Source organism: Macaca mulatta, chromosome 17 (genome assembly GCF_049350105.2).
Source record: "Macaca mulatta isolate MMU2019108-1 chromosome 17, T2T-MMU8v2.0, whole genome shotgun sequence".
Lineage (NCBI taxonomy): Eukaryota > Metazoa > Chordata > Mammalia > Primates > Cercopithecidae > Macaca > Macaca mulatta.
This window is the reverse complement of record NC_133422.1, coordinates 7557306-7579746: the sequence shown is the minus strand read 5'-3', so window position 1 is coordinate 7579746 and position 22441 is coordinate 7557306. Positions and strand designations below refer to the sequence as shown.

Here is a 22441-nt window from a genome sequence, read left to right as displayed (position 1 = left end):
GGGTGGTTGTCCATTTATGTTGTGATTATTATTATGTGGTTTCTTTCCATCCTATATTGATTTGCTCTGCCTCTCTGTGCTTTGTTTTCTTCTACTGAATTATAGCTCTGTTTCTGTTCACTTTGCAGTTACCCTTGAATTTTTCTTCCTGCGTATTTAACATAAAGTTTCAACTTGAACAATAGCTCTATCCCCTCTGCACAATACAAGGACCTGAGACCACGTGCCTCCAACCACCCTGAGGTCTGACTTAGTGGCCAGCGTTGTAGCTGCTCCTCATTCTCCTCTCCAGTTAGTAGTATTGTAATTGTTATATACTGTTAGGGTTTGGTTAGATTTCATTTCAGAGCTATGTAAAATACTGAAAGGCCGATTGAAGCACAGTTTATGATAGTTCCTAACATTCCAGTAACATCCCACAAAGGACACGTGGGCAACTGAAGGCCGGAGTGGGATTAATGGCAGCACGCTGACCCATACGATCTGAAAGTCGAAGTTGCAATCCAGATATAAGGAAAGACTTTATAAAAGCTTGGGACGCAACAACATTTTCACCATTATATTGCCCATTTCCAAGCAGTCTGGAAATCACTTAAGCAATGTGCCATTTTCTGGGAGGGGCTGGGGGAAGGGCAGTTCAGCAAAGATCATTATCACCAACTTTTCCAGAGCAAATGCAACTTGCATTGTAAATCCAGAGGAAGTTTTGGAAGGCAGATTCAGAGGGTTTCGTTTTCTCAAGATACTGTGCACGGTGACTGGTTCTCAAACAGCTGAATCCCCCCTCTCCATCCTAGCTGTGGCTGTTTTCTCAGTAGAAGACCCTGAGGTCTGTTCATTCTGTTGCTGTACCTTCAGAACTTGATATCCATTCTTTCATAAATGAAAATGGGCTGCTGCTTTATGATTCCTCGCATGTTTGAAGCTGTAATCAGATCCATGGATGGTTAAAATTAAATCTGAAGTTAACCTGAATTTCAGCTTCTGTGGGCACTTCACCCATTTCATCATGCCTGACACCCATGTTACATGTTAATCCAGACTTAACTAATTTGGAATTTGAAAGCTTAAAGAGAGTTGAGATTAACTTGGTACTTTATATAAGCAATAAGTATCTGTAATCAACATTAAACAATGGACAGTGCGATGTTTCAGGTGCATGCTAAAGTATACCGTTTCCAAGTTTCCTTAAGCACTGTAGAATACCCAGGCTCATTCGAGTGATGGCTATGTTGCTTTTCCATGGAATAATTTAAACAGTTTATCCAGCACCTACTACGCACAACACATAGTGAGAGGCTCTGGGTCACTTCTTCACAGCACCTAATTTCATCTTTTACAATGCAGATTTTCTTTCATTTGTCCACCTTGGGTGATCAACAAAACCATATAGATTACACACCAACATGGTCAACTGCTGCCCTGGTCACAGGCTAGGAATTCATGAGTTGAGCTTTCTCTCTTAAGTCTGTCTTGTCTCCTTGCTAAGGGAAAGATTTCAGCTCCCTAACATCCTTATTAGAAAGCTCTTTTGCCGTTTTATGGTGTAAATATACTACTAATTAATTTCTATGGCAACACAAAAGCTCTTTAGACGTGAAGTTGTACATGTAAGCGCAGTGCCTAATAGCTATAAACTGCCTAAGTAAGAAATGCTAAAACTTTAATCACCTATAAGAATAAAAGACTAGGCCTGGCGCAGTGGCTCATGCCTGTAATCTCAGCACTTTGGGAGGCCAAGGCGGGAGGATCACAAGATCAGGAGATAGAGACCATCCTGGCTAACACGGTGAAACCCCGTCTCTACTAAAAACAACAAAAATACAAAAAATTAAACGGGCGTGGTGGCAGGCACCTGTAGTCCCAGCTACTCAGGAGGCTGAGGCAGGAGAATGGCGTGAACTTGGGAGGCGGAGCTTGCAGTGAGCCGAGATCACACCACTGCACTCTAGTCTGGGTGACAGAGCAAGACTCCGCCTCAAAAAAAAAAAAAAAAGACTAGCACTTGGAGGACTCACACCGTCCCCGCAGGTGGCAGAGAGTGCGCCTCCCACCAGGAGAAGGTGGCTTGGCTCCCTGGCTGAGTGAGAAGCACTTAGAGATTTCCATTTGAGCTCTACTCACTCACTCACCTGCGAATAACACTTTCAAGATGGGCTGTTCCATAAACTTGGATCAGTATTTGCCTTGTTTCTTGAAAAGTTTTCAGTTTAAGGGTGAATTCAACAAGAACTGCCTCCTTTAGATTGTCTGAAAGCTGACCAAGAACGGTTAAGTTAGAGACATCTATTGCCCAGACTCTAACAGATGAGAAGCAACAACTACTTGTCCAATGTCAAAGTTGTAGGGTGGCGGCAGCTATTAAAAATAAGTTTTTTTTGAGATAGGGGGAGGTGACTCACACTGTAATCTTAGCACTTTGGGAGGCTGAAGTGGGAGGATCACTTGTGCCCAGGAGTTCAAGACCAGCCAAGGCAACAGAGGGAGACCCCATCTCTGCAAAAAATTTAAAAATTGCCAGGTGTGGTGGTGTGCACCTGTAGTCCCAGCTACTCGGGAGGCTGAGGTCGGAGGATCATTGAGCCCAAGAGGTGGAGGCTGCAATGATCAGTGATTGAGCCACAGCGCTCCAGCCTGGGCAACAGAGTGAGACCCTGTCTCAAAAAAATGAAGTTTTTCTTTACCTAGGTTTCACTGAAAGGTCTCCTTTCACTCACCTCTAGAAATGACCCAAGAATGTCTTAGCTTATGGGATGTGTTTAGTCCCATTCTCCTGACTGCTAGCCTCTCCCGCCAGGGAAGGGATACCCCAGAGCCCTTTGTAGATTCACCCCTCTCTGTGCCTGTTCCTTTCTGCGTGGCTCGGTCCTAAAGAGCTGGAGCCTGGGATCCTTGCCTGGTCTCTTGGTGGCTGTGGGCTGAACTCCTGCTCCTGGAGTCCTCGCCTGTGCTGAGATAGATGGGCACCTGTGGAGGGTGGGGGGTGCTCACAGCAGCAAAACTCCCTCCGTGGATAATTAGTACATGTTTAAGGAAAAGCAGTCCTTGTCACCTCTCATATGTAAGTCATTCCAAAGGATATGATGTCCTTGTCATCCAGGTCCCCACATGAGAGATACTTTTTTCCCCTGCCGATCCCAAGTCATGGAACCTTAGAAAGGGAAGCTCTTTGTCCATTTTTCTGGTATACAGATTCCCCGCTCTGATATGGTCATCTAGCTCCTGCTCGAAGGCTTCCCGTGAGGGACCTCCCTGCTGCCTTCCAGGCGTCACCACCATTGGGCATGTCTAACTGTAAGTGATTCCTTTTTAGTAATACTCTGTCTCTGTCCCTCTTCCCGGCTAAAGTGTAGAAACAAGGAGGCCAGGCAGGTGGGATGTCTCTTGATTTGTTACTTTTCATATTTAAATGAATATTAGGCAGGCTCAAGACACAAAACACTTACTGATTCATCTTTTCATTTGACTTGGCCAGTGTTCTCTACTGTGTGCCAGGCACGGCTCTAGAGGCTCGGAAGTCATCAGTTTTTAAGACGAAGTAATTGCTATCTCTGTGCTTACACAGAGATACACAGGGACATAATCAAGAAATAACATGACTTGAGACGCTGATAAATGCAATGAGGAAGCAAAGCTAGGTAAATGGAGAACACGGGATGGAAATGAACCACATAAGAGACGTGTGCGGGGACGGCCTGTCTGAGGAGACGTAACGGAGGCTGCATCCACAGGTTCTCGGTGGCATGTTGGGTTTTGACGTGTGTGTATGTGTGGAAAGCTTCATGACTACGGGATATTTTTGTCTCAATAGTGACCATTCGCGGAAGGCTGTGTCGGTGTGATGGGCTCTGGGGGCACAGCCTGCTGGCTGACCTCCCCTCCTTTGTCTGTCTGTCCTGTAACAGGGAAACACGAAGTATGTTGGTGCACACGTGATCCAGATCGAGAGGGAGGCCAGTGGTGTGGCACAGTGGGTAGAGCCAGGCAGCCCGAGGTTAACACCTACCTTGCTTGATTGTTGTAAGCAGATATTATAGACACAGAGAGATTCTGGCTAGAATTACTCATCCCTGGAAATGACCAATAATCACACTACAAATGAATTGTTAAAACAGCTCCCTTTAGACTTGCAAAGGGGAAAAAATCTACTCTCAGAGGTTCCTCTGAACTTAAACTTTTGTTTACTCTCAACGTGGTGTGTGTTTTCGTGAATATGACAGTCAGCAAGTTCTCTCCTGTGCCTTAATCACACAAGTGATTCACATTCCCCAGGCGTCGCCCTGAGCTTACCAACGAGCCAGCTCCTGCTCACACTGTGCCGCTCCTCCAGGAATGCCTTGTCCTGCCGATTCTCTAATCTAGCCTCAGCCATCAAACCCCGCTTATCTTTCTAAGCCCAGCCCACTGCCAGCGGCACCACGGCTGCCTGGCACCTGCAGCCCCACTGCCCCTCACTGTTCTTGCACTTTCCTGGAAGCACACGCTGGCTGCCACTTCTCTTGTCTGTGCCCCTCAGCACCTGAGAGCTCCTCCAGGGCCTGGGTGTTCAGCCACCCACACACCTGACAGCACCTGCACGTGGTGTTCCTGCGATGCCTGCTGACTTTGACTCAGCGGTGTCTGAAGCTGCAGAGACATTGAAAGGCTGAGGATTGAGAAACAGCCTCTGGGTTTACATCCTTGGTGACTTTTCAGAGAACAGGTTCCATGGCAGGGTAGAGCTGGGAAATCCAATGGCAAAGGGCTAAGGACTGGACACCAAGGCCACAGAGTTCTTCTCGGCTGCTGTTACAAAAAGTTTGGCAAAATGTGCGAGTACCTGTGGATGAAACGACACGATGTCTGGGGTCTGCTTTCAAACCATCCAGGAAACAAAGAAAGAAAATGGGACTAAGGGAATGTTTGAAGGTTTTCATAATGGAAATAGAACAGCAGAAACAAATGAGTGAAAAAGTTTGGAAATGAGAGAAAAGGGCTGTCGTTAGCCAGGCCCCGCGGTTTGAAACGGACAGAGTGAGCCTGTAGAAGAAATATGTCATTTATTTTCCTTTACCTATGTGGGCCTAATTTCTAGACAGATATGATCCTTTTACCTTCTGTACATGTTCAGAAAGTGCGAGTGGCAAATGACGAACAACACCACGCATGTGTCTAACACCCACGCACTCACCACCCCATTTCACTTCTGCACTCTTTTGCATTCTTTACAAACATTTCATTTGATCCTCAGAATAGACTTGTGAGGTATGTTTCAAATAGACTGTTCCCATTGGGTAAATGAAAAACACTGAGAGTTCACGACTTACTCATTTGCACATAACTGGCAAGTGGAAGAGTACACACCAGTCACCGGCACCCCAGTGACCCTTCCCTGCCCACTGCAAAAGGACTGAGCAACATTACATTTCACATTAGTATCCTGATCACACTGCCCGTCCTGAAAACAAGGAAATAATTGCTTCCCACCTCTTCTTGCATTTTCTTTCGCCACGAGGATCACTCTGCCACATTCAACATTCAGACAAGACTGAGCGCGTTCAGGGTGGTATGGCTGTAGACTGCCATGTTCAACATTCATTCAACACACACAGAAATGAGTGAGACAGCCCTGCCCTTTGGGAAGTCCACACTGTAAAGCAGCAAGCTTGGATAAAATGTAAATACAGTGCACTCTGCGACCTTTGGAGAGGCCAGGATTTACAGTTCTGTGGAGCAGGAATTTTGCAAGGTTGCAAGCTGTGCTAAATCGGTGTCCCAATTTACTTTTTGACTTTGAAAAAGATTAACATTCTCGGTTTGTACTGTATTTCAGCCATCCTTGTTGTCTGAGATATTTGCTTCCAAATTTTCCATTGTAATGTCTAAACAGGAGAACTTCACTGGTCCCTTAAGTCCTGCTCTTGGCTCTGAAGGTGCATATTTTGGCAGAAATTCTCAAGTGTACTTCAGGATTCAGAGACTGTGGAAGTTGAGAACTTGACACTGGAATTTGGTAAAAGATTTGAAGGACTCCAGGAATGCAGTATCTCAACCTGAAAAAACTTTCTTCAACTTCGGTGGTAAAATGATATTATAACAGCTAACATGTGTTAAAAGTTGAGTATGCACCAAGCATCGTCCACATGTGTTTATCCATTCATTTCTCACAATAAGCTTCCAAAGCAAGTACCATTAACTTTCCCAGTTCTACAGTCAGAGAGGACAGGCACAGAGAGGTTGGGTGTCAGAGCTGGAAGTTGTCGGGGGAGTCTGATTTCTGGGTTTAGAGTCCATCATGCTATGCTCTGTCCTGTGTTTAATACCAAGGCCATGCCACGGCCCACACTGGATGCGGGCTTGATTCCTTTGTGAGCACTGGTCAAGGAGTCAGAAATCTGCACTCTGACCTTGCCTTTGACTCTGACTTCTGGTCTGACCTTTGCCTCTTGTTCATCGTGATCTTGTCACCATCTGACATGGCGTGGCAGTAAAAGAAAGAAGGAAATAGTGCCTGGGTGGCACAGGCCCTGCTGCTGACTCAGCTGCTCCCTGGACAATCCCTGTCACTTGGAAGGAGTGTGTGATCTGCCACGGTTCTGATGTGTCTCCTGCCACTTCATGGTAAGAGCTATGCTCAATGCATGGTTATTTTTACTTGGTTTTAGGAAGGATTTCCCGTTTTCTTTCTTTTATTTCCCCCCACCGCCAGGGGGCAAAAAAGGAACAATGACATTCTCACTGATTGTGGCAACATCTTTTGCTTGAAATGACAGATTTGTTTGCTTTTCTAAAACGAATGCTGGTTGGCCTAAGACTGTCAGATCTGCTGCGCTCATCATTGCTTCTCCCGCCGAGTGGCTGGTAAAGGGGCCTTCCCAGGAGTAAGAGATGCCAGAGCTCTGCCGTTTCCTTTGAGTTCACTTGTGCTTCCGTTACTAATGTTGCCAACCTACAGATTCTTTGCAATGATATTTTAAAAACTACATATACATTTTTTCCAAATTTAATTTAGTTAACACTGAATAATGAAATCCTTAAATCCGGTGCACACAAATTATTGTATAAGTGGCAACATGCTGAAGATGAATGGGTATGTGAGGGTGGATGGCCTATCTCACCCACCTCATAACGTGTGACTTTGACATTTGGAGTAAGTGATGATGCCAGCATCATCGATCTGGATTTTAACTAAAACTATATATATACATATATGTATGTGTATGTATGTGTGTGTGTATATATGTATGTCTGTGTGTGTATGTGTATATATGTGTGTATGTGTATATATGTGTATGTCTATGTATATATATGTATATATGTGTGTATGTGTATATATATGTATGTCTGTGTGTATATATGTATATATGTGTGTATGTGTATATATATGTATGTCTGTGTATATATGTATATATGTGTGCATGTGTATATACACACATATATGTTTATATGTGTGTATGTGTATATACACACATATATGTTTATATGTGTGTATGTGTATATACACACACACATATACATGCACATACAGGCTGACACCCTGTCCCCGGTGCCCGCCTCTTTTGTCTCTGTCCCCATGCCGAGCAGTGCGCTGTCACCCCCCGCTTCAGTTTTGAGTAGAAGTGCACATGTGGTGCCACCTGTGGGAAGTGTGGTGGGGATGGCCTTGCAGTCACTTGTCACTGCACAAGCCACTCCCCTGGCCGCCTCTGCCGCTGTCCTTCCTCCTATGGGGGAAAAGGAGGTGCTTCTCTCACAGAACTGCGGCTAAAGGGTGACAGCCCTGACCAAAGGTGAGACTCATGAGCATCGGGAAGAAGGTAGCCATGGAGTGTCCGTTTAATTTTCTCTGCGGACGGGAGCAGCCGGGCATCACGACCCTGGGAGCTCGGGCACCACCGGTGGTCAGCGCCTGGCCTGGGACGTCCCTGGTTCACTGGGCCGCGTTCCAGCGCCCTCTGCTGGCTGGATGGACTGGCTGCCCTCGCTTGCAGGTCCTTGGTGTTTGCAGCCGGTGGCTCCCGGTGCAGGAGGTCAGGGAGGCTGCACCAAGAAGGGTTGGAGCTCTGAGGCCACAAACAGCTTACATACATGAAGGGAGTGCGTCTGTCCCCTTCCCATGTGGCATGAAGAGCCTCATAGGTGGAATAAAATAGCAAAGCAAGATGTGCAAACATTGTCGCCCTTCCCCGTGGCCGTTTCTCTCTGGCTGGGTAACTCAGACCGCAATTTGCCTCGCTCCCTGCATGTGAGTTTCGCTTCTATGCTGTAGGGCTCTTTGAATGTCAATGTTATTGAGGTTTTGATAATTATGCACCTTCAAAAGATGTTCAATGTAATTCTGATCATACTCCTCTAAAAAAGCCTCAGATTAAAAGCTTTTGCTGGCTTTTTAGACCGTGGGCCTGCAATTACAGAAAATGAACTGCATTTTAGCTTTCCATTGAAATTAATAACAACGGTTCCCCAGTTGACTCTGTGAATAGTTAATGGAACAAACAGGATACTTCAGTACAATATGGGTTGGAAAGCCATTTGAGTCAGATTCTGGGTTTCAAATGGGAAAATAATTCGTGCAATGCAAACCTGTTTCATATGTGCTCTGTATAGTAGGTGTTTCTCTGGAATAAAAATCCGACTACTTAACAAATGATTAACCATACCTCAGTCATCATGAACGCTCATGAAAACTGAACTCAGGTATGTGAGCTAACACATGGCATTCAGCGCTGCAGAAGACCTAAGAGGACATAGAGACGGACCTCCTTGTTTGACAATGAAGAAACTCAGAGTTAGCGAGGTGGAGCTTTGGAGGCCAGCAATCCTGACAAAGGAGCTGCCCGGAACTGACCCTTTAACCCTCTGGCAGTGCAGGGTAAGGGAATCTTTGGACTATAGGGAGACTGGGATATGGAGGTTGAGGACAAAATATTGTGTGGTCCAGAGTATTCTCTGGCTGGGGTCCCCATTTCAATTTATAAGAATAAAACCTAAAAAGCAATTAAAATCATGTTGAATTCAGCAAAGTTGCAGGATACAAAATCAACACACAAAAACTAGTTGCATTTCTAAACACTAACAATGAACAATCCCAAAAGGAAGTTAAAATAATTTCATTTACAACAGCATTATAAAGAATAAAATGTTTAGGAATAAACTTGATCAAAGAGGTGGAAGACATGTACACTGAAAACTACAGAATATTGCTGAAAGAACTTTAAAAAGGCATAAATAAATGGAAAGATATTTTCTGTTCATAGATTGAAAGACTTCATTTTGTTAAGATTAATACTACCCAGAATGGTCTACAGGCTCAATACAATATCACAATCCCAACCATGTTTTCTGCAGAAATAGAAATATCCATCCTAAAATTCATATGGAATTTAAAGGGGCCCAGAACAAAGTTAAGGGTCTCATTCTTCCTGATTTCAAACTTGCTGCATAGCTACAGTCATCAAAACTGTGATACTGACATGAAGACAGACATATAGACCAACGGAAGAGAATAGGGGGCCCAGAAATAAACCCTTGCATATATGGTGAGATGACAAGGGGCCAAGACCATTAATGGGGGAAAAGACAGTCTTTTCAACAAATGCTGGGAAAACTGGATGTCCACATGATAAAGAATGAAGCTGGACCCTTACCTAACACCATAGTTTTTTAAAAGTTAACTCGAAAATCTAAATGTAACAACTATAAAACTCTCATAAGAAACCAGGCAAAAAGTTTTCTGGCAATGATTTATTGGATATGACAGAAAGAACAGGCAACAAAAATGACAAACAGATAAATTGGATTTCACTAAAATTAACAAATTGTATATCAAAGGAAACTCACATAATGGGAGAAAATATTTGCAAATCATATATCTGATAAGAGATTAATATCCAGCATATACAAAGAAGCTCTATCATGCAACAATAACAACAGCAAACAAAAACCCAATGAAAAAAATGGGCAAAGGAGTTGAATAGACATTTCTTCAAAGAGGATATACAGATGTCTAATAAGCACATGATAAGATGCTCAACATCACTAATCATTAGGGAAATGCAACTAAAAACCATGAGATACCACTTCACACCATGAGGATGGCTACCATTAAAAACAAAACAGCAGGCCAGGTGCATGGCTCACACCTGTAATCCCAGAACTTTGGGAGGCTGAGGCAGGTGAATCACTTGAGGTCAGGAGGTCGAGAATAGCCTGGCCAACATGGTGAAACCCTGTCTCTACCAAAAACACAAAAATTAGCCGGGCGTGATGGGGCGCTCCTGTAATCCCAGCTACTCGGGAGGCTGAGGCATGAGGACCCTTGAACCTGGGATGCGGAGGTTGCAGTGAGCACCGATTGTGCCACTGCACTCCAGCCTGGGCAACAAGAGCAAAAGTCCATCAAAAACAAAAACAAAACAAAACAAAAAACCAGCAACAACAGAAAATAACAAGTGTGGAGAAATCAGATCCCTTGTGCCTTACTGGAGGAAATGTAAAATTGTATAGCCAGCATGGAAAACGGTATTATTGTTCCTCAAAAGATTGAAGATAGAATTGTCCAATTATCCAGCAGTTTCACTTCTGAGTCTATACTGACAAACACATGAAAGCAGGGACTTCAACAGATATTTGCACACCCATGTTTACAGCAGCATTATTCGCAACAGCGAAAAGGTGAAAACAACCCAAGTCTCCACTGATGGGTGAATGGGTAAACCAAATGTGGTCTCTACATACAATAAATATGATTCAGTATTAAGAAGGAATGCAATTCTGACACATGCTGTGACATCGATGAACTGCGAGGACATTATACTAAGTGAAATAAGTCAGTCACAAAGGACAATACTGTATGATTCCACTCATATGAGGCACCCAGAGTAGTCAAATTCATAGACAGTAGAATGGTGGCAGCCAGGGGCTGGAGAAAGGGGTGGGGAGTGGGGAGTTAGTGTTTAATGGGCACAGAGTTTCAGTTTGGGAAGATGCAAAAGTTCTGGAGACGGATGATGGTGATGGTTTCACGACAATGAGAATGCACTTAATGCCATCCAGCTATGTGCTTTAGAATGGTTAAAATGGTGTTATGCTATGCATGAAATACATTACGCATATTTTACTACAATGAAAAAATTAAATACTTTATAAATGCACTTATTGGCATGGAAATATGCTTATGAATATGTTAATGGCAAAAACAGGATACAAACTGTTCACATTATACAAATGGTTGTTAAAGACTATGTGCGTGTGAGTATATGTGCAATTATCCATTCAAAAGGAATGGAAGGATGTTTCAAAGTGTTTACAGTGGTCACATCTGATTACTAGGGTGATTTTGGTTGACTTCAGCATATTTTATCATTTTTGCACAGTGAACATGAATTTTTATAATACATATTTTGTGTCTCAAATGTAAACTGAAAGAAATGTTCAGGGTATGCTTGCATGCAGGCCACCGTCCCCAAGGAGGTGTAAAAGGAACTTACTCGTGGAAATGGAAGCGAATTGTTTCATCTAATGCTCACAAAAAACAACCCTGCAAAGTAAGTATTCTCATTTTCATTTTATAGAGGTAGAAATGAAGGAAAAGTAACTTGCCCAATATGTGGTCTGCCAGCCAAACAGGTCCTTCCCGTTAGAAAACCTGGGGTGAAAAAGATTTTCTAAAAAACTTCTGAGATGTGGGATAGATGTTATTACATTCAAAGCTATTAAGATGTGGTTGAGAAATAATACCTAATTTCCAGCACTTCAGAGTCAACTAAGAGTGTGTGTGATGTAAAAATTGGGTTAGAACTCTGTCCTGGGGGTTGTCCTATATGACTTTTTACTTCAAAATGTCACAAAGCTAGGCCGAAAAACTAAAGTCAGATGATACTGAAACAGAAAGGATGAACTTTTAAAAGGTAAAGTGTCTCATTTAGGCTCAAAGGATTAATTGCATATGAACAAAATGGGGAAAAGTTGGAAATTCCGGACAGCCACAGATTCAGCATGAACTGGTGTGTAACTTGGTTGCCGGTGCACCCGTCAGCTCCAATCACCCAGTGGAGCACGGCATCTACATGAAGGGAGGGTGGCCCCTGCTCTCCTCTGTTCTCAGTACAACACATCCAGCTCTTGTGAGCACTCCCAGAGGTGGACATGGGAAGCTGGATCGTGTCCAGAAGGGAGCTGTGGAAACCTCATCATCTGAGCTATAACAGGAAACTGTAGACGTTGACTGTGCCATGGCCCAGGGCACACACCGGCTGTCTTCATGAGCTTCCAGGCCGTCCTGCAGAAGAGAGCTGACGCTTCCTGCATCACTACCGAGGGCTGAGCAGGTGCTCGTGTTGAGCATTGTGGGGAGGCAGATTGGGGGTCAGAGTGCCAAGACCGGTCCCAACAATTCCAGGCACTCTGGCACGAGGCCAGGGTCTCTAGAAGGCTCCATGGAAAAGCCAAGTGGGCATCAGGAGAGACTCTTCTTGCATGGGAGCGAGGTTGGAGGAGGTGGCCTCCAACACTAAGGTTCTGGCTGGTGCCTTAGGACTAAGGGGAAGGTGTCAGGGCCACGCCTTTCCATCACATCCATGGGGCTCCTTTGGGTGGGTGGAGGGGTGTATTAGGCTGTTCTCACATTGCTATAAAGAAATACCTAAGACTGGGTAATTTATAAAGAAAAGAGGTTTAATTGGCTCACGGTTCTGCAGGCTTTACAGGAAGTATGATGCTGCCATCTGCCTGGCTTCCGGGGAGGCCTCAGGAAGCTTCCAATCAGGGCAGAAGGCAAAGGGAAAGCAAGTACTTCCCAGGGCAAAAGCAGCAGCAAGCACCAGAGTAGGAGAGTGGCGGGAGTTGCCACACACTTTCAAACGATCAGATCTCGTGTGAACTTGAACAAGGGCTCACGTATCACCAAGGGGATGGCCCAAGCCACTCAGGAAGGCCTCCTCATGAGCCACCCCCATGATCCAAACACCTCCCACCAGGCCCCACCTCCAACACTGGGAATTACATTCCAACATGAGATTTGGAGGGGACAAATATGCAAACCATATCAGGGAGTTTCTAGTGGGGAACATTCAAGAAAAGGCGTGTCAGGGGGCACTTACTGCTTAAAGTCATGCAAAACAAGAGTGAAGAGCATACAGGACCGAGTTCTCTCCTGCAGGGCACTTCTGGCAGCCCAAGGCACAGCTACTGGGAACCATTTTAGGAACAAGAAAATAGACGTATTCTACAGAGCACTTCACTGTGCCAACATTCCTCAGAATGGGGTGTCTCGGCACTAGCTGGCTGGCATTGTCTTCCTTTGCCAGCTTTGGCTGATAGTGACAGTACCTTGTGCCAGGTCAACTGTACCCCCATGAGGGTGGCAGAGGTAGGCAGGTGGAGGGTATGAGAAGAGGAGAGGGTTGTGGATCATGGAGGTGTCAGAGTCCTGGAACGCTGCAGGTGAGGACATCTCAGCAAGGGATCACCTGCTCAACCCCCTGGTTTTCAGGTGAGGAAACCGGACTTCAGATAAGTTAAATGACTTCCCCAGAGCTGGGCTGAACCAGAACCAGGATCCAGGCTCTTGCCTCTAGGTCTAATGCTAGCTTCACCTTCCCATGCTCACCCACCACACAGGAGGCCAGTGTGTACGAAAGTGGGTGGTGAGGCCAAGGGAGAAGGAAATCTCATTTGAGAGGACCACAAACAAAAGGAGAAGAGGAGACCAAATGCATGCCCTTTCTTCAGGGAAGACACTTCTCAGGCCTGGAGCCCTGGTTCCTGGTTCCTGTGAGGCTGGGTGCCTCACCTCTCAGCACTCCTGCCTATAGCCTGTAGAGTGGATTTTTAGAGCCAGCTACCTTGGGTTTGAATCCTGGCCATGCCACAAGCTACCTGTGTGAGTTTGGACATATCACTTAACCTCTCTGAGCCTGAGCATCATCAGCTCTTTCCCAGGTTGGCACATGTGGCATCCTCCCAGCATTGGTGTGTGCTCATGGAGCCCAGCCACCTCATGACCCACTTCCAGATGATCCGGGTGCCTCTGTCCCCTCTTCTGCCCTGAGAGGTAGCCTTGTAAGTATTGCTGCTGCTCAGAAGGTAACCCTGAGAAAGGCATCCAGACGGACCCAGCATGGGGGAGAACTGAGAAGACAGTGTTTGGAGCCAAACTCGACCCTGAATAGCCCTGTTTCCTGTCTTTGTCCATTTTCTGTTGCTATGACAGAGTACCTGAGACTGGGTAATTTATAAAGAGAAGAGGTTTATTTAGCTCACGGTTCTGCAGGTTGAAAAGTTCAAGAAGCAGGGCACCAGCATCTGCTCAGTATCTGGTGAGGGCTTTCATGCTGTGTCACAACATGGTAGAAGGTCAAAGGAGAAATGACACATGCAAAGAGGAAAAACCAAGGGGCCTCCTGGTTTTATAACAACACACTCTTGTGACAACAAATCCATTCCTGTGAGAACTAACCCAGTCTCACGAGATCAAAACTCACTCACTATTTTCAGAATGACAGAAAGTCATTCATGAGCGGTTCACCCCCATGACCCAGACACCTCCCACAAGGCCCTACCTCCTAACACTGTCATATTGGGGATCAAATTTAAACATGAGTTTTGGTGGGGACAAACCATTGCAGCTATGCTCTGAGCCTAAGTTTCCACCTGTGAGGGACACCTGTTGAACAAGTTCTCATGACTCAGTGATTGGGATGCGCTTTGTGAGTTGAAGGTGTGTCTTGATCCATTTGTGCTGCCATGACAGAATACCACAGAATGGGTAATTTACAAAGAGAAATGTATTGGCTCTGGAGACTGGGAAGTCTGAGACCAAGGTACCAGTGGGTTAGGCGATTCTGATTTCCAGATGGCGCCTTGAATGCTGCCTCCTCCAGAGGGGAGGAATGCTTTGTCCTCTGATGAGTAAAGGCAGAAGGGCAAGGAGGCAAAAGGGGAAGGGGCTGAATTTGCCCTTTCCTAATGGCATTAATCCCACTCATAAGGTCAGAGTCCTCCCAGCCTAGTCACCTCTTAAAGATCCTATCCCTCAACACTGTTACAATGAAAATTAGATTTCAACATGAGTCTTGGAGGGGACAAACATTCAAACCACGGCAAGTTGCGCAGGATTTCCTGTGGGCAGAGGGCAACTGCTTGACTTCCTGGTCAACGTCAGCAAATGATACCCCCAAGCACTTAGTGGCTATTGCTGGGTTATCTTAGGGAGTTTGCTGTGTGCCCACTCTGCTGTCTCACCACTGGCAGTGCCTCTCTTCCTTGCCTTGGACTCTGGGTGGCCACACAGTCTATGCCAACACAACTGAACAGAGTCTCTTGTGACAGCAAATTATCCTCCACTTCTGAGCCAGCATGTCTTCTGTTACTCAGCTGAAACAGATACACACAGAACGCTGCCTTCTAACCATGTTATGTGCACCCTTCATGTACAGCGTTTCCTTGGCCACACCTTGTTTCAAAAAACAAACCAAGGCTGGGCATGGTGGCTCACGCCTGTAATCCCAGCCTTTGGGAGGCGAGGTGGGTGGATCACAAGGTCAAGATATTGAGACCATCCTGGCCAAGATGGTGAAACCCTGTCTCTACTAAAAACACAAAAATTAGCTGGGTGTGGTGGCGTGCACCTGTAGTCCCAGCTACTCGGAGGCTGAGGCAGGAGAATCGCTTGAACCCAGGAGGCAGAGGTTGCAGTGAGCAGAGATTGTGCCACTGCACTCCAGCCTGGTGACAGAGCCAGACTCCGCCTCGGAAAACAAACAAACAAAAAACAAGATGCAACTTTCTAGCCCCATTCAGTTGGTCACCACAGTGGCATTCCACTAATTTACTTATAACTCATGGATTGAACTTGACTTGCCAGTGTTATGCTGGTAAACCACCCCCACCTCAGGAGAGGGAAAGCATTGATGAGCAACGTTTGCTGCTTCCCATGGTGTAAATATTCCCACCATGGCCAACTCAAGCTGCCAGTGTGGTGTTGCTGAATGCAGAGCTGGGAAGAGACATGCACGGTTGACTCTTGGGAGCTGGTAGCACCTGGTTCCTACCAGCTCAACGCTGCTTGAGACCTTTGCAAGGCACCAACTCAGCCAGGCTTCCTGAGATAGTGAGAAGTTCAAGATACCTTCCAAGGAAAGCCCCTGAGGTGTTCTTCAACACCAAGGCTCAAGTATATCTGTAAAAGTGACCTGGGAACCACAGGAGTCAACTCATCTCTGGGATCTCTTTGAACTTTGCTGCCTTTGAGTTTCCTTCAAGGGCACAGCAATGCCTGGAGGCTCTCCTGTCTTGGAGGAGAAGGAAAGGGGAGCATTTGGGCTTAAACACCAAGGGAGAGGTTGATCTTACCTAAGGGAATTTGAGTTTCCCACTGGGAAAGGAAGAAGAGCATTGGAACTGGAGTCAAGAGAAAGCTTGATCCAATTCTGGGTTCACTCCTGTTAGCTGTGGGCTTTGGGCAAAGCATCTCACCTCTGAACCTCAGTGTCTTCCTCTGTACCAAGGGATAATAATAGCCTTTCCAACCTGACAAAGTGACAGAGGAAACATAAACTAAAAGGAGATAACTAATGTGAACATACTTTATAAACTAGAAAGAAGTGTGCAAATAGATGTAAGGAGTTATTTTCATTGTTCTCTGTGCTTGTTCTCTGCCCATATGTTGTGTGGAAGAGAATTCTGCAGTGCTGATACAGCTGCATCCTGTGGAAGGCAGGGACACTGCTTTGCACCCAGGCAGCTTGCAGCAGCCTGTCAAGGAGTCAGATGATGGCACCAGGCAAACTCCAAGCTAATAGAGCTTGGAGCCCCCAGTGAATGAGTGTCAGGACCCATGCCCACGAGGAGCCAAGGGCACAGGAGCAAATGGGGCTCTGTCTAACCCATTCTAGAAAGAGAGACAAATATACAAGTAGAGACTGTCATTCCATCTTTAGGTGAAACTCAGGCTTCTGTTTGTCTATTCTTCTGGCAATGGTGAGAACGTAGTTCTAGCATCCTTGAGCTAGTCAGGTTGGGACAATTAGGAAGACAAAAACCAAAGGAATAAAAATAGAAGGCAAACAGATGGTACTCAGGAGTGCAGGGGTTCTGGCATGAGGCTTCAAGAGAGGGAGTGCACTCAGGAGGGGGAACCCAGGATTTCCACACGACACCCCCATCTGTGCAGGGTGAGGATGCCCACCCGCAGTCAGAGAATGGACTCCTGCTTCGGGGATCATCCCTGGAAACTTGAGCCAGAGAGGAGCTTGGAGCTCCAGTTATAAAATCAAGAGAGCAGTGAGCATTTGCATGGAGTACTGGCGACAAGAAAAAATGCCTCTCTAACCCCTGTCAGTCACAGAGCAGGATGGATTTACAAGGATCTCACTGAAAGGAGATTCTGAAGTTTCCAGCGGATAATCCCTGACCCACATGGGATTCTTAACCCAACAACACAGACAGTTATCAGGCCACAACCCTTTCTGTGACTTGCTCCGCTTAGAATGACTGAAAGACACCTTAACAGACCCCAGCTCTGCAGCTAACAAGGAATTAAGAAAAGAGGAGTGGTGAATAAGAAAGTGTATTCAAACTTGGAGTTTTCTCTCAATAGACTTTGCTTATTTACTTTCAGCGGCGGTGGTGGGGGGCAAGTCTTGAAACAGGTGCATGAGAAGCCTCATCATCATCAAATTAATACTAATCTCCATAATGGTTTCTGCATTTGAAAAATGAGGGGGTTGAACAGGAGGCTCTCCGAGCACCGCACGGCTCTGGCACTCTCCAATGCTCGGATGTAATACCTCTTAAGCACGGCGCTGCATCTGGGATGAAATGGTCTCAAAGACCTGAGGGGCTGCTGAGAGAATGTGCGTCTTGGTGGTACCTGGGTGCATGAATGGACAGGTGGCCCATGTGTAGGAACTGTTTTTCTCTTTTTATTATTAGTGTTTACAGTAGACATTTTCTAAAACTTTAAAGATTAGATACTGGAAGGAGGGGGATGAGAGATCAAGCTTCTGGGGGTCTGCAGAGATTTTGTTTCTTGGCCCAGGTGGTGGCTGCATGGCTGTATTCACTTTGTGATGCACTTTATGATCTGTGCACTTTTATTTACGTGCATTATACTTTAATGAATGTTTACATTTTTAATGTCATCAAACGTCCTATTCCATTTTCAATCCCTTTTCTAACGTCAGGTTTCAAAACTGAAAATACATCTAAGAAGTCGGGTTTGGGATGCTCTGGCTGGAAGCCTTGGGGCCTCGTTGATATGAGGGTTGATGGGCTCTCCTGGCAGTCACAGCCCTGCCTTCCCACTGCCTGGCACGAGGCATTCTCCCTCCTCTGTCAGTGGCACTCAGGAAAGAAGCTGGGTGTGTTTCTGTTGCTTCCCACTCGCCTGGCCTGTAGCCAGAGCAGCAGTTCCGTGCTGAGCTCCCACAGATCGCCAGCTCCTCTGACTGACCCAAAGCATCCGCCACCTTCCTCCCAAGCCCAGCCTCCCCCTCTGCGTGCCTGGTTCTGTCAAGGGTGCAGATGGCCCATTTGGAGACCCCAGGGTCTTCCTGGAGACATCTCCTGGGGTTTCTAGCCATCCCACACTTCTTGAAACTGCATCATTTAAAAAAAATTTTTTGTTTGTTTTTCTTTGTGTGTAAACTAATTTTGTATAACATTCAAGGAGATTGCAAAAATAAAACTAACACACTTGGGGAAGAAGGTTGTGCTCTCAAGGACACAGGTAGGGGGTCTAGGGATGTTGAGGGGGAGGCCCATTCAGCAGAGGTGGTCTGTGGGTGCCAGGATGGGGCTGTCTGACCTCCCCCAGGGCCTCAAGGAAGGGGATCAAGTGTTGATCCCACGAGCAGGCCCTGCCTCTTCATCTCCATCTCAGTCTCAACCTATGACCAAGGCACTGCCACAGCTGAGCTTCCTCTAAGTTCTGCAGTTTCTGAGCTAACTTGAGTTTGTTCATTTTCCACACACACAGGCCCACTTTCTTCACTGGCCACACAGATTTCTGTACCATCTGGCTTTCATCCCCTGGGGCTCAGCATTGTGGATCTGGCAGTCCTGCCTGGGATAGCAAACGAAGCTCTAACCCTGGAGCTGGAGTCGACAGAGCACTGCAGTTTGAACACGTGGTGGTGAACAGCCCATTTGAGTTGATGCAGAGCTTCTTCCAGACTGGAAGGCAGCTTTCGGAACGGCCCATGCTGGACCCAGGAAAGGACAGAGCACAGGCTCCAGCCTCACGGGAAGGAATAAGCTGGGACTAGGTGGAGGAAGAGATCATTTCTGCCCAGCACTGCTGCTGCAACCACAGGGAGACACAGCCGACAGCTTGAGGACAACCTCAAATACAGGAAAAGGACCCCAATGATTGACAGCTGATGCACCTCATAGACCCAGCCTCCTCAAGCCCACCTCTTCCCTCCAAATACAAGTTACCTCTTCCTCTTCTATAGTTTGCACAGAACTCTTTTTTTTTTTTTTTTTTTTTTTTTTTTTTTTTTGAGATGGAGTCTCACGCTGTTGCCCAGGCTGGAGTGCAGTGGCGCGATCTCGGCTCACTGCAAGCTCCGCCTCCCGGGTTCCCGCCATTCTCCTGCCTCAGCCTCCTGAGTAGCTGGGACTACAGGCGCCCGCCACCGCGCCCGGCTAATTTTTTGTATTTTTAGTAGAGACGGGGTTTCACTGTGGTCTCGATCTCCTGACCTTGTGATCCGCCCGCCTCGGCCTCCCAAAGTGCTGGGATTACAGGCTTGAGCCACCGCGCCCGGCCTGCACAGAACTCTTAAGACGTACATACAATTGGCCGGACGCGGTGACTCATGCCTGTAATCCCAGCACTTTGGGAGTCCGAGGCGGGCGGATCAGGAGATCGAGACCATCCTGGCTAACATGTTGAAACCCCGTTTCCACTAAAAAATACGAAAAATTAGCCGTGCATGATGGTGGGTGCCTGTAGTCCCAGCTACTCGGGAGACTGAGGCAGGAGAATGGCGTGAACCCGGGAGGCGGAGCTTGCAGTGAGCTGAGATCCGGCCACTGCACTCCAGCCTGGGCGACAGGGCGAGACTCCGTCTCAAAAAACAAAACAAGACATACATACAATTAAATCCAGCAAAAATTGACTCTGCCTCTGCTATGCTCCCGGCACTGCTGGGGTTACCATAGAGTCTGACACAGTAACCCTGGAGCTGACGGGTGGGGGCGCTGTAGATGTGTGCAGCCAGGGGACTTATTTTGGTCCAGGGTTCATGGAATCCTTCTTTGAAAAAATGACAGAATAGGTCAGTGGGGCTCGGCCACGTGTAGGGCAGATGGTGTGACATTCCAGACTGAGGGAACCGAGTGTGCGAAAGCGCAGTGGGGAGAGAGCTCATGGATGTTCCAGGGGCCCAAAGAACTTCAGTATGAGTGTCATATGGAGAACCAAGGGCGAGAGACTCAAGGCACTGAGGGCTGTAAGGGTGTCAGGGCCAGATAAAAAAAGTCCCGCGTCGCAGTTGAGTCTGATTCCAGGGCTAAGAGGAAGTCCCTGAATGCTAGTAAGCAAAGGGTATAAGACATGATTGTATCCCAAAGAGATCATTTTTGTCTCCCTTGAATATTTCCTTAGTATAACAATGTCCTCTATGGCCTAAGAAGCTCCAGCAGGCAGAGCTATATCCACCCATCTTGGCTTCCTCCAGAGCACCGACGGGCCCAGCATGCACCTTTCTTAGGGAAGGCTTGTTGAGTGGCTGAATGGCATTTTCACATTAATCCCACCAGGCCCTCTAGATAAATTGACTAAGACCAGCAGTCTGATTCGTGGCACACAGTTCAGCTGAAAGACATACAGATGCTTCCATTGTTTCTTTTTATATTTTATATTTTTATTTTTTATAGAGTTCAGTGTCTTGCTATGTTGCCCAGGCTGGTCTCAAACTCCTGGACTCAAGTGATCCTCTTGCCTGGCCTCCCAAAATGCTGGGATTTTACAGACATGAGGCACGCCCACTTGGCCTGTTGTCTGTTGAAGACTTCAAAAGATTCTATTTTCCTCTATAAACACTAAAGTGTTTTTTTAAAAAAATCCTCTTTGCCCATTGCTTGTTTTTATAAAAACTATCTTTAAATTAAAAAAAAACTTATGTAACAATATATACAAAATAATGCATATGATAACATGAGCAATAATAATAAAATGAATACCATGAACCCACCACCCAGCCTGAGAACAAGTGTCACCAAAGTCACTAACACAGGCAGTTGAATGTCGGCGCAGGTTTTACTTCAAACGAGTGTGCTTAGAGCCCTGGGGGCTCTCCAGGAAGACTGAGGGGGCTCTTGCCTAGCGCTCCCCTGCCCTGGGCACCGTCCTCTACTCCAGCTTGGTGTGTCTCCCATACACACAAAGGCAGGATCCTTGTGTTTTCATCTTTGTATTCCCAGCACTTAGAACAGCCTGGTACATTGTAGCTGCTGAGTAAAACCGGTGACTGGAGAAATTTATTCTGGGGTCTTTAAAAATGGTCCAGAGACTTATACTCTCTTCTCATAAGGCATCCGCACAGAGCTGCCGCTGTTCTTCTAACTTTGTCTGCCAAGCCTGGGAATACCTTCGTTTGCAATTTGTCTCCTCTTGCTTTTCATTGAATTCTGTAAAGGTCATAGTAACTTGTGTGTTTATTAATCGGATATTGTTGAGCAGCTCCTGTGTGCCAGGCACTCTGCTAGGTGTTGAGGATGTGGCCTTTGAAGGGTGGCTGCGCACAGTCGTGTGGATTGTACACTGCACTGTCCCAGGGCACACCATTCACAGCACAGCCTTTCCCTAAGGCATCACTGTGTGCTCCAGGCCTGAGGACAGAGGAGCAGATCAGACATAACACCCTTCCCCCAAGCTGGGAAATGTTCACTTCCATCAAATCTGGTGCTTTCGTGCCTGGGAGGCTTATTTAGGTGAGGAACGGGGTGGGGCTTGAGTCTCTCCAGCATCATGACTCCTAAATCACCCAGCCTTGGCCTTTGAGGACCACAGTGCCTCTGGGGAGATTCCTTCCCTTCAGTTCCCCACCTGGTACTAACTTTCAGCCCCAGCCAAATTTTTCCAGATGGATTTCTAACCATGGAAATGGAGGTTTCTAATGGAAATCCCTGCAACCCTTTACTTAGAGCCACTCTGGGAGGCACCACTCTAATTATTCAATTGCCTAATTCCATTTATCTTTCATGATCCATTATGCACCACTGACAGGCTGCGTCGTCCTTAGCAGATACATAACCTAGTCTAATGGACTCTGGGTGAAGCCAACTACATTGACTAACGGATCTAGCTGGTACCTAATTCCCCTAAACTATTATTTTATAAATGAACAAGGCAGACAGACACATTTTCTGCTTTAGGATAAATATTTTATGAATTGCCCCGCTGATACATTACATTATTAGTACATTATCCTTCATCCCTCCCTGAGGTTTG

At 46.3% G+C, this 22441-nt stretch overlaps 1 long non-coding RNA gene across 1 annotated transcript; it reads left to right on the top strand.

The window, feature by feature from the left end:
• Positions 1-2897: 2897 nt before the first annotated feature.
• On the top strand, positions 2898-19435 carry LOC144336312 (uncharacterized). The gene is made up of 3 exons (XR_013407958.1): positions 2898-6600; positions 11434-11525; positions 18959-19435. It is a non-coding gene; the product is annotated as an uncharacterized LOC144336312 (long non-coding RNA).
• Positions 19436-22441: the final 3006 nt, after the last annotated feature.